Below are 12,935 nucleotides of genomic sequence, written 5' to 3'. Positions count from 1 at the left end.
AAATCTGAGAGTGTATAGTAAGTTTATACTTATTAAATTCTTCATAAATATAACACAGTTCTCTCTCATGTAGTACAGCTAACATAGAAACTGAAGGATACTGCTGATCTAACAATACCAGAAAAGTTCAGTTTTTATTGGGTTTAAGCAGCATATGTAACCATTAACCAGGTCAGACCTACATTTTATTTTATTTTTTTGAAAGTTGTGCCTTTTGAATGACTTCCAGATAGAAACATTTCTGCTGTATTTATGTACTACTTACTGTGAGGTCCTAGTTAACTCTCTTTACTGATGACCTTCAGCCTAGTTTAAGCCTGAAAATAATTTTTTTCCCTTCATTAAGTGACTTGACTAAACCCTTGACTTTTTCCCTGCTGCCTTAAATGATTGCCTGTAATGAACAGCAGAAGCATTACTCTTGGTTTCCATATATTGAGTTCTAGGGGTTTTTAAATATTGTGGACATTAGAGAAATTGTCAGGTTTTCTTAATAATATATCTGTGACTGCTAATAGAAAATAAATCCATGCTTCACAAGATTTTCACTTTAGATAAAGGTAATTGTTTTAATAATGGAAAAAGAAGTGAGTATTGAGAGTATTCTAATAAAACCAGGAAATATTTTAGACAGCATTTGTCTACTTGAATATTTAACGATACTGAGGAAAACATCAACAGTGAGTAACCAGTTTCCACTTTTAAAATATTTATGCAATAAGAAACCTGTGGTAAAAGTACATGATTCTTTGCATGGCATTATTTTCTTAAGCTTGCTTATTTCTTATTTGCTTAACATTAGCACATTGTTGATTGTATTCTTTTGTAGCCTTTCAGAAAAGTACACTCCCATTGTACTTAAGATAAAATTATTTCTTTACAGATATATAAAGTAAATATTAGTTTACAAATACAGAAGAGTTACAACACTGACTCACTGGATCCTGAAGCAGGCATAAAGTTTTATTATGCTGTTAAAGAATTAGAACTTCAGGGATGCTCTGAAGCATGTGTATTCCATAACTACAAACTAAGTCTGAAATTCTGAAATATCCAAGATAATAGTTCCAAATATGCCACGAGTAACATTGGTGGTATTCACTGCAGGTGCTCGTGGGGACTTGCAGAGCTCTGAGGATGTTAGGCTGCCCTCGCCTGTGACCTCATAATTTCCAGAAGCAGGTGGAGGTGGCAATTATAGCTATGGCCACTATCTTGAACCTTCTGTAGTAGGTGATGAATTGTAAATGGCTAGACCCAGTGCACAACAATAAACTCAAATAAATCTTCAATGTGTAATAATGACAAGACTGAAAGACTGGCAGTTATAACAAGGCTGCTGTTGTCACCCACTTTACTGTAGCCTTGATATCCATCATTATCAGCTGGAGCTAGCTCAAGAGTCGGACAAGAAGGTCTGAAGAAGGATGAGTTGTTTGCGCTGAAGCGTCCAGTAGGTCCCATCTGGCAGAGAGTAAATGGGATTTTTTTGCCTGTTCACTGGGCCAGAGCTGTCCATCATTTTGGGCAGATATCTGATCACTTCATGCTGTGGGACAATATGGCTTTGTGCTGTTTGGTACAGTAATGGCAATTAAAATAACTAAATTTTTCATTTATTTCAAGCTTCTGTTTTACCTTACCCAAAGGTGATCCTAAGAAGTGATCTTTGCATTAGCAAAGCTTTTTATTTCTTTGAGTCAGGAAGTCAAGTGAGACTAGTCAATGCGAAGTTACTAAAAACTTTAAGGTGGTAAGTGAAAAGATTTAGAAATACATGCACAATGGACTTTTTCGTCTGTGTTTTCACAGTAGCATGCTTTAGACCACCTGAAAATATCAAAATAGAACACAGAAACTGGTGGAAATGCAAAATCATCTTAAGTGCTTGTACTGAAGTAGCAGGGTTGCTTAGCCCCTGGCAAGTTTCTTGTAATTACTATAAATCCTAATTGTCTTAATGCATCTTAACTTGATACTTTTCTCTGCTGAGTACAGCTCTGCTGGGTTTACATCAAATGTATTTATCAGACAAGCGTGAAGGATTATTCCCAAAAATATTGTACACAAGAAATAAAATGTGAAAACTGAATACAGCTTACTTTAATATGGCAGCCTATCTAATATTCGTTTGATCTTTAGACTTTTCAATCAGATCATAGGATTAATCAACATAAGGTGTTAATCAGTGAATCCCAGATTGATTCCCCCTGCCTTAGAGGTACAGCACGTCTTCAACAGAAGACAATTCAGTTTATTGAATATTAATTTAGGAAGTTAATATAATTGTACTTTGTAAATTTGTTTTGTACTTCTGTTTTAAGATACTTAGTTGCAAGAAAAAACATCTCATCAGATGTCATAATTTTAAAATGAAGGTGATTTTACTAGAGGTTAGAATTTTATAGTATCTAGATTGCAAGCTGCTTAACAGCAGTTTGTTCTGTAAAGCTGTCTTATTTTGCATTCAGGGTATTTCTTACAAAGCTTAATCCTGGCTTTAAAAGATTCAGAGTTGTGAAGTGATGCATTATAGATATGTGGAGTCAGGTGTTCTTTTAATTTTAAAAGTATTAAGTGCAATGGGAAAGTATTATTCCAGCTTGTATGTTTTTTGTTTATATTTCAGAAGTGTTACATTTTATACAGCCTCAGCTGTGTGATAATAGTTGTTTTATAAACATTTTAATGTCTGTGATGATTAAAAGTCTATAATGCAGGTTCAGTAACTGATGTCCAGGCCAACTGACATACCATCATTCATTTTTTCTTTATTTCATAATAAATCTTGAAGCCTGAAGGCATTAGAACCATGCAGATTTCTCTGCATTTTAGTGTCTTAATGGAATAACAACTTCCAAGTTTGTAGTTGCGGCATATTGTATTCCATCTCTGTAGACTTAGCTCGAAACAGCGGTAGCCACATGAAAATATATGTCAAGAACACTGTTTTCTCATATTGGAATTTAGGCAATTTGTTTTCAGTCAGAGAGCTGTTTCTAACCTATTTTTGGAGCCCCTCTGTGGCCTGACCATACGTTCTAACATAATTTATGGTGGCACTGTAACATATGGACTTTTCATCATTGTCCAGCTGAAATCCTCTGTTGGACATAGATGCAACCTCATACGCAAGCTCCCAAGGCAGATATTTTAGAGTACTACTTAGTTTTGTGTAAGCTGAATTCATCACTATGTCTAGCATAGTGTCAGGGTTGTTCTGTGCTTTTTCTTTATAACAGTAGTAAGATATTTCTTATGTGTACTCTATCTGCAAATTGTCTATTACATTTGGAAATTTTTAGCAAATAAACTAATTCCTGATGAGCACGAGCATCGTGAGACCCCCCCCAAAGCTTCAGGTTCTGATTGAGCTGGGCAATACAGAAATAGAAAGCAAAAGTAGTCCTAGACCCAGGGAACTTTACAGTTTTAAATACGTAGAGCAGTAGAGACAGGAAGCAAAAATATCTCATAAGTGCCAATACCTTGTGACTGAAACCATGTTGTGTTTATGATGGGTGTCTTTTATTTCTATTGCCTTTTGGATGTGAGAGCATCAATTGAGGGAGGAGAAGACAGCAAGAGACTGGTATGGGAAAAATACAGGAAGGACACTGAAATAGAATGGGAAGAATTTGGAGACAAGTCACATAATATGAATAAATGGAAACAGAAGAGAAGTTTTTAGTACTTTTGTTTTTCTTTCCTGTAAGAACTAATATAGAAAAGGCTATGCAGCTGATATTAAGACTTTTGCAACAGTAACTGGGAACTGTGAAGTTATATTAGTACTAAGAGTAAAGTAATATTTATTATTGTTGTCTAATATTTACTTTTTAAAAATTGTTAAAAAATCTTTCTCCATATACCTGTCCTTCTTAAAGTCTGTGTCCAACCAGAAGGAAGGACTGAGAGAGATTAAAAATAACTTACATTTGCAGAAGGGTAGTTCTCTTGATTCCCTAATTTTTTTTATCAGTGTCTTCATTTTCTATACCTAATAAATATTAATTGCACTAATTAGAAGTTGAAGTATGGGGTTTTTTTAATCAGCAGTGTGTCTCAAAAAGGTGGATTTATTTTCCTGTTGACTAATGACAGGCTCATTTACTAAGAGAATATCAAGGCAAAATGTAAACCCCTATGAACTACACTTTAGTGAGTACTTAGCTGGCTTCTGCTGGCCACAGAAAAATTGATATAATACTTCATAAAAATAATTTGTATTGTTCCCTACTGTCATATTCAGTGCATGTGTAGAGCATTGGGCATTTCAACGTGAGGCCAAAAAGAAGTCACACACAGGAATGTACAGAAATAGGAAATGTACAGGTATGGCTGAAACCCAGTCTTTCCTACAGAACTTAGACATTTGAGGCAGGGTTGTAGGCAAGTTCCTTTCTTGACAAAAAATTTAGATTTCAGAGCCTTCTCATGAGAAGTGTACTTAAGGCTGCACAGGTGTCCTGGGGAGTGATGGTGGTGGTGGCAGCGGCAGGAGCATCATCCATGCTTTATGTAACTCCTCACCATTGGTTGTACTGAGCAGGTATGATGAAGTTTTTCTCTCTTCTATAGCTACAGTTTCCTGGGTTTTTTCACATCTTTTAGTGTGTAAAGAAATAGTACAAGGAAACCTTATGAAGTCATAATTTTGTTCACAGAATCCTGTTGTGTAACAAAAACTACAATGGAAGCAGAAGCCTTTTTAGTCTGTTCTCAGCAGTACAAGATACACACTTAAATACTGTCAAGCTTGTAGCAATTACTTCAATTTTTTTCAACTGTTCCCTGCTTGATCTTCGTACTGTAAGAAAATAATAACTCAGGGGGTTGAAGCATGATAATCATCAAACCAATCTAAGAATCTTCAAACAGGTGTAATTCTGCTTTGTTTGTTTGTTTTGTTATGGTAGTGTTCATCTTTAAAAAGCTAATATTTCTAACCCAAGAATATATAGAAACAGTTATAGTAGTGCCTCATTTGGCCCATTCTTTACAGTTGTATTGCAGCTCAACTCAGTTTTTCTTTAATATGGTAGAGCAAAAGGACCTTATATAATGTGAGCATCTCTACACCAGGAACTGTCTTGAAAATCTAAATTAGTTTCATTATAAAGCTCAGGCTCCTTGCATGGATATCATTGCTGATATTTTTAATTACATGACTGATCTGTCATTTCTACTGTTTACATTTGCAGACAGTTTATTCTAGAGGAAAAATATTCCATCATTTCAATCTGTGATATGAGCTGATTATTTGGATGTACTCCACAAGATAAATTCTAAAAGACTCTGGAATCTCTTAAAATGGTCGTTCATCATTTCAAGCTAAGTTTTTAGAAAGCCTGTGTAATTACAGGGTAATTGTATAATTGCACATCTTAATTATTTTATTTCTTGCTTAGCAAGTTATATGTATTTGCTGTAATTATACTACCAAAATGTTTAATTACTAAATTATAGTTTCATATGGGGGGACTCCAATCTGCCAACTGAAAACAAGTTTGTAGTAGTATTCTGCAAGCATAGTTTTCTTAAAAATAAATATATTTAACATTAAAATGATTGTATACTATTGTGGTGTTCTCAGGTTACACAGAAATAACAAAATGGTTGTCTGAGAAAAATATTCATGATGATATGGCTGAAGACAGGATAGGGATATACCAGCGGATGGAATAGTAGAAAGAATTCAGTTTACAGAATTGGGGTTTAATTGTTATTAGCGAAGAAGAAATAAAATCGGTTTTTACAACAAGCCATTGTCCATAACTACTGTTTGTACCCACTTCACACAGTTCTTCACTCTCACCTCTAATATTTCAGTATCCCATTTGGCTTATCATTATTTTATTTAATTTTTTTTAATATATATGGCACTCATTTAATCTCTGTGGAGAATGTTTCCAGCCTTTGTCATATCAGTCAATAGCGTGTGTCAACTTTGACTTAGCTTTCTTTCTAAATCGTGTTATTTGGCTTTCTTGCTAAGAAACAACCTTTCTTTTTCTGTCTTTCTACACAGTTTTAATCTTTTACTCAGGCTCCCATCTTTCTGTATTTTCAGTTACAGTTTCTTGTCTAGCCTTGACAAAATCATTCTTGCCTGTTTATACACATTTAGAATGTGGTGACAAAGATGTTTTTTTGAGCTGAATGTCTTTGCAGGATTATTCTTTCACTGCCTTGCCTTTCCAAACTTTTCTTCCAAATTTAAGGTACTTTTCTTTCTCATAAGGTCCTTCCAGGTTGGCTTTTTGTAGGCAGCAATCCATTACGTCAAGGTATCTAAGTTTAAAATGTAGTTTAAGATTCACACCTTGCTTTTGAGGCATTAATATGTGGGTTTGGTTTTTTTTGGTGGTGATGGTTTTAGTTGTGCCATCTAGCTCTGTGTATAAGGTACTAATATAATGTAATATAATGTATTATAATAATCTTGCTGCATTTTTTTTCTTCAGGTACCCCTAATATGAATGTAGTCAAACTGACACCTTAACACCAAAAGCAAAAACAGTTCCTCCAGTATGATGATATATCAGTCATACTTTCTTGTATTGTCACTTACCTTGTTTCACAACAAAAAAGTCAGTTCTTGGGTGTTTTTCTGTAAAGCTGAAAAGTCTCCATCATTGCAGTCTCTCTATGCATTTTGCTTCATGGTCCATGATCTTATCCTAGGAAAGTTGTTTTTTGCTAATCTAAATCTACCTTCTTGCAATCTTGAGTTTATTACATTAGTAATCAGAGGTTAAAATTTACATGCTTTTCTTTGTAGCAATTTACTGTCTTTGAAGCCCTGTAAGTCATGCTTTCCCTCCATTCTCTTCGCACTAAGACAGTAATATGGGGGGTGTGTGAGTTATGATACAAATAAGCAGAGTCCTGTCACCACTGTTCAGTCAGTGTGTTCCCACAAGATCACAGGATCACAGAATGGATCAGGTTGGAAGGGACCACAGTGGGTCATCTAGTCCAACCTCCCTGCTCAAACAGGGTCATTCTGGAATGATGTCCACTTTAGGAGTTTATCAGTTGTTTGGTAGCATGCAGCTTCTGCTGCGTGTTATAAAAAGTGAAAGGTTTGAAGAAAGTCCTCAGTGAGGTAGTTTTACAAATGTCAGTCCATCCCCTTGAACAGAGTTTCCATAAACCAATATTTTTCCAGGAGGGGAAATGGGAGTCTAACAAAATAATTCAGTCACCAAAACCCAGCAGCCTCTTTCAAAAGGACAACTTTAGAGCTGTGAAAGCTTGATTTGTCTGTAATTGCCAGTTAGGTTGCCTGCATGCAAGTCGCTCTGACATATTGGGGTTTTTTCCCAGTTTTGTGTTCTTAGCTTTTTGCTGTTCAGTATCTTAATTATACTCTTTGGATTGCTGCTAGGAATATGTCTACTGGAAGAAGATTCCCCATCTGTAATTATTTCTGAAAATGATCAGCTGTGATTTTAATCCATTATATATATACTAGGTGGTGTATTGATTTTTGACTAATGATAACTTTTAATAGACCTGTCATGCAGTATCAAGTCAGATTCTTTAGAGAATTCTTTAGGCTTAGATGTACTTCATAACCCCTATATGATGCAGCAAGTGTAGTCACCTTAAAACAGTTGCGTTATCTCGGTTGATGAGACTTAAGACATTCTTCCAAGCATGTCAAGTGGATCACTCTCACAGCTCTGTTTCTTACGAAAGAGATGATGTCTTGCACCAAAACCAAACAATAAGCCTCGCATTTTTTCCCCCCACAAGCACTATGCAGTATCATTAATGGTCTGTCTGATGGTGTACATACTTAATTTGTGTAATTACCACCTGAGAGAATTTGGAGTCAGATAAAGAAGAGTTTTATTTTTGCCAGAGAGATATGTATGTGTTCTGTGAGAATAGGAGACTTCTGAGTAGGGGAAGTAAACAAATGATCAATTTTATTTATCTCTCAACTTCACTGAATAGATGTAGACTACTGATATGTCCTGATAGTGAGAATCTCGGTCACAGTTCCCATGGATGAATTTTTGGTCCTTACAGTGCAGTCATCGCCGACAGCTGCTTAGTCTTCATTTTCCTGAAAAAATATTCTTTCTTCAGTTCCTAAACTGTGGGCTGTTTTTGCTCTACTACATAATTGTATGTTTATCAAAGGTGTTCTCTGACACCAGTTCTTAAATGTCTTGTTTTGTGAATATTGGAAAGGAAGATGTTTTTACAGTTTTTAATGGTTAGGTAGTTCTCTGATTATTATCAAGAAACCTTTAAGGGACTATTAAAAAAAAAAAATTACCCTTTTGTTTTTAAGTATTTCCTCATTTGACTGCTGACATTTTAGTCTGTTTCTAGGTTTTCATGTTCCAGTTTTCAACTCAAATACCTTTTGTCTAATAATTATTTTTTGTTCATAAGAAATGTGACATACTATACATCTAAATACATACTTCCAAAAAAATCGATCTTCCTTTTTAAAGAAAAGAGAGCAAGACATGTACACACTGTGCACAAACATTTTAATTTCTTATTTTCTTTGGGGTAACGTATGAAACAATAAAAGTCTCTATATATGAGATTGTTGTTAAATTCACAAGTTTTTATCAAGGCCATATTTTGTGGAGGAGGCAAATCTGAAATAGAATGTTAGAAAAACATTGGGAGACTCTTCAGATACATTGTGCTTTAATTTATAATGTATAATCTATACATACTGTATAAACTATATAAAGAATCAAGCAATCATGTCTTTCAGTGTTATCTATTGCCATCATTCCCCATGCATTGAGGCTCTCACTATAGCTATTACTATAAAACGTTCCCTAAGTACATAAAGGCTCTAATCGTTAAGATTTTTATTACCAGCCACACATACAGAGCTGCAAATTGCCTTGTTTCAGATTTATTATGTATTACTCTAGAAATTCTATAAAGATCAAAAGAACTGATTACAATGTTGACCTTTGCATTAACTCATCTGAATTTAAATTCAAGTGTTTGATTTGGGAAAATAAGTCCATTTATCATAGGTCTGCTACTGAGGGGATTGTGCAGCCCTGATTGGGAGTGCTGAGACCAAATTTATTTATTGAGCACGGGCTTGAAAATTGTTTGTAGGACAAGAGGAACAAAAGTTTGACCTGCCATTGTGTTGCACCCAGGGAACAATGTGGCAGCTGCCCTTTTCAAATATCTAGCAGTTTGTTTTTGCTGAAGAGCCAGAAGATATTTATAGTTTAAATACATTTAACTACTTCAAAAATGGAAGCCAATGAGCATTTTCTCATGGTGAAATAATGAAGTGCTAAATACAAATATTGTAATCTAGCAATGTGGAAGAAGACATGGGGTATTCTGGATCTTAACATTCCCTTTTTCAAGTCTATTTGAAGTTTACTGTCCTGAAAATATAAATATTTATGAGTGTACATTTTAGAATTGATTCCTCAGCTAGTAGAAGGATGGTAGCTTTATCAATTAATTAATTGTAGCTCATTTAATGTGCATATTTATACCAGCTGAAAGACTAGTTCCTTCTGGAAAGTAAATAAGAGTAAAAGAAATGGAAACTTAACAGAGCTGGAAGTAATATATCCACACAGAATCTTTGTGGTTATGTTCACTTTCTTGTGAAATGCTAAAGGTGGGGATTTTGTCAAATAAGTACAACTTACACTCTAAAATGTTGGAGTTGGCAGTTTTATGGGCTTACTCTGAGGTGTCAACGTGTGAGGCACGTAATTTACTACTTAAAGATATTTCCCCTCTGGTTTGGAATAAACTTGTTATATTTAATGTAAACTTAGAGTAAATAAATTCAGATAGAATGCAAGTCCTTATCTGTTTGTCAGGTAGTGACAGCAGGTCTACAAATAGGCTGCCATGGTTCATAAGGCTGTATGAAAAACAAGACGTGTTGTTTGCATGCTTGTGTTTTTACTCTAGGGCTGGTAAACATACAAACACCACAGTGACGATGCACCCAGTACGTTTGTTGCTGTTTTACTTGATCTTTTTTCATTTCCTGTTAGGGAAAATACATATTATACCGAATTATTTCATCAGAAAATGCTTTGCTTAAAACTTTAGTATGTTGGGAATGTGTTGATGTTGCAACTATATCCCCAAGTGATTCAAATAAAGAAGAGACAAGTGGAGATGAAATACCATTTCTGGTACGATAAAAGGCTTGTCTTGACATGTGGGTTGCAACACTTTGACTAAAGTCACTCCAGAGAGCCAGCAGGAAGGATGGGTTTTAGAAAATAAAGTTGATATTTGTTCCACCCCTAAAATGGTACATACAGATCTGTTTGAGACACCTAACAAAGTCTGCTTTTGGAAATTGCAGTTCAATTGAGACATTTTTATTTATGCATCTGAGTCATATGGCTGAGAAATTAAATACTCTTAGTTGAAATGTATTTTTTATGTATTAGGAAAAATCCAGCTTTTAAGATATGTATATCATACATTGAGTCAAAGTGACACTGCTGCCTTTAGGGTTCCTACGGCTTTACGTTTTCAAGTATTTTAAAGATTACCCACACTGTTATTCTGTTGCTGCCTGACATCCTTAAAACTTCATGTTTTGAACTCTACGATTTTCACTTCCATGAGCTGAATTTGAGTGATGATTCAATAATAGATGAGGACTGTTTTAATGCATGCAAAGGGTTGTAAGTACATCCTGTCCTAATCAGCCGGGAGTTTTATGAGTTCTGAAGTCAGCAAACTTTAAAAACAATTATGAGGGATATTGTCTCATCTCCGGTGTTTATTCCCTTTTTAGACACCTAGTGAAAACCTAAGTGCTCCATTAAAATGAGCAGCTCAGCTTTGGGGGAATTAGTGGGTTTTTGTTTGGTTTTTACTAGATCTTTTTAGTCTACCACACTGCTTGTTATCTGCACTATTGTCTGCAGGTTTATGGTTTTGCTGTGGGAGGGAATGTAATCCAAAGTTGGAAGGAAAGAGCTTGATTATATTAGGGGTAAAACTTTTTTTCCGTTCAAAAGTTGTTAGTCATTTACATAGTGAAGATTCTTGAGGAACTGTGCAAACTTAAACTTTTAGGAACTTCTTTTCCAGAATTGTATTAAACTGGAGGGGCAATGGGAAGCTAACCCTCATCCTATGTCTCCAGTTTCTTTACTGAGGTCTCATATTTGTAATGTTTTACTTAATTTCATCAGTAGTGATTTTGTAACTCTGCCATAGATCTATCGCAGTATTTTACCTGGTTTAAAAACATAAGTATCTTTTAATAGAAACCAAAGCATAAATAGCCTTTTGTGAGGATGCAAAAATGGGTGAACACTTCTGTGTAGATCAGAATCCTAAAGCACTTTTGGGACAAAATTATTATTCCTACAAAGAAGAATAGTGTCTATTCTTTTGGCAAGAAGGCTGACTCTGATGTCAGTTGGAAAGAGAACAGACACTGAAATATTTGGATTTTAAAAGTAGCTCCCTTATTTAAACTGCAGTAATTTCTAAGCATAATATGTTTTGAAAAGTTAATACAGATATACCTACAGAGTCAAAACAGCATCCCTTGATCCTCCTATCACTTCCTCCTGATCCTAAGTTTTGTAAATTTTAAAATGTTAAGCCTATTGGCATGATGAAGGAAACATGCTCCAATTGCCTAAAGATATTCTGGAAGCATGTCACATTTCTGTTTTCATGTATCAAGGTTTTTTTCCCCTGCTATTCTCTGTTCATATGTTTATCATTTGACTTCAAAAATTAAATCTTGGAGATAGTATTCTTAAATATTTTTAAATGGCAGAAATAGCACAAATATTTAGATTTATCAAACAACAATGTTACTTAATTCTTTAATCAATCCAGAGCACTGTATTGTTTTTTTCCTTATTTTGCCTTTCACTGGAAATGTTTTTGCACATAGTAAACAGTGATCTTATCTAAAGATGAATGAAGTCCATTCAGAGAATTCCAGGGACTTGGAAAAATCCCACAATGGGAAAGAGGAATTGTTCATCACAGTGAACTAATGGTGGATCATACAAAATTATAGGAAATAACTTCAGTGACTTTGAGCTAAGGTACAAATGGAAAATATACTCTTGTTAATTTTAGCCACAAAATCTCTCTTGAGTATTTTGATATAAAAGCTGCTGTAGCTGATAGGCTTTGAATCAATGAAAACAGTAGTACCTTCCCCATATCTTATGATAGAAATAAGTAGGAATTTGGTTAGAGCAGAAGCTTCCAGAGTTGATCTCACAGATCTTCAAGTATAAGGAGGAAATAAATATGAATTCCTGTAGTTGACTGAAGTCAAGTATATTTCTGAAAGGGTTTCATGGGAATAGGAATTTACCCACTGCTTTTACCCTGGCACCAGAGATAAACTGTTTAGCTGTGGAAGGAGATGAGGTGTCTTTAAACTTTTAACGGTGTCTTTAAAAAAAACAGTAGAGCATTTCTTTGTGTATCAAGTTAGATGAATATGAAATTTTCAATGTTCAGGACAATTTGTTGTGTTTGAACCTCGTTTAGTTGCTGTTATGGATGATGAGCTAGGCAGAAGGTGTATGTCTGCATCTCTTAGTTTCAGAGTTGGAAAGATTTATTTTTTTTTCCTAAAGATTGTTATGTGTGTCTGTTACTTTTCCATGAAGGTGTCTTGAGCCACGTAACTAATGCCATATTTTCCCCCACCCCAAGGAATGGGCATTCCCTCAGTAGGTACCATCTTTTGATGGGCAGATGACCTCTCATTTAAAAGTAGGATCAATCAGTCCTTATTAATAGGTACTGCTTTGATAACTTTCCAGAATTTTCTGTAAGTTTTCTTTTTTCCATTCAATATTTTCCTCAATACATGGCTATATGCCGGAAGAACTTGAAAATGTTCCCAAATATTTTATGGCACTTATGGCACCTTTTCAGTGAACATTATTTCTTGC

General features: G+C 34.9%; 1 protein-coding gene across 1 annotated transcript in view; it reads left to right on the top strand.

Moving 5' to 3' along the window:
• Positions 1-12,935, top strand: part of GPATCH2 (G-patch domain containing 2) — a 122,257-nt gene that overhangs the window by 60,538 nt on the left and 48,784 nt on the right. The gene's annotated exons all lie outside the window — the stretch shown is intronic.

This window comes from Neopelma chrysocephalum, unplaced genomic scaffold, assembly GCF_003984885.1.
Source record: "Neopelma chrysocephalum unplaced genomic scaffold, ASM398488v2 Primary Assembly neopelma1_61b, whole genome shotgun sequence".
Classification (NCBI taxonomy): Eukaryota; Metazoa; Chordata; class Aves; order Passeriformes; family Pipridae; genus Neopelma; species Neopelma chrysocephalum.
This window is presented reverse-complemented; position numbering and strand designations above follow the sequence as displayed.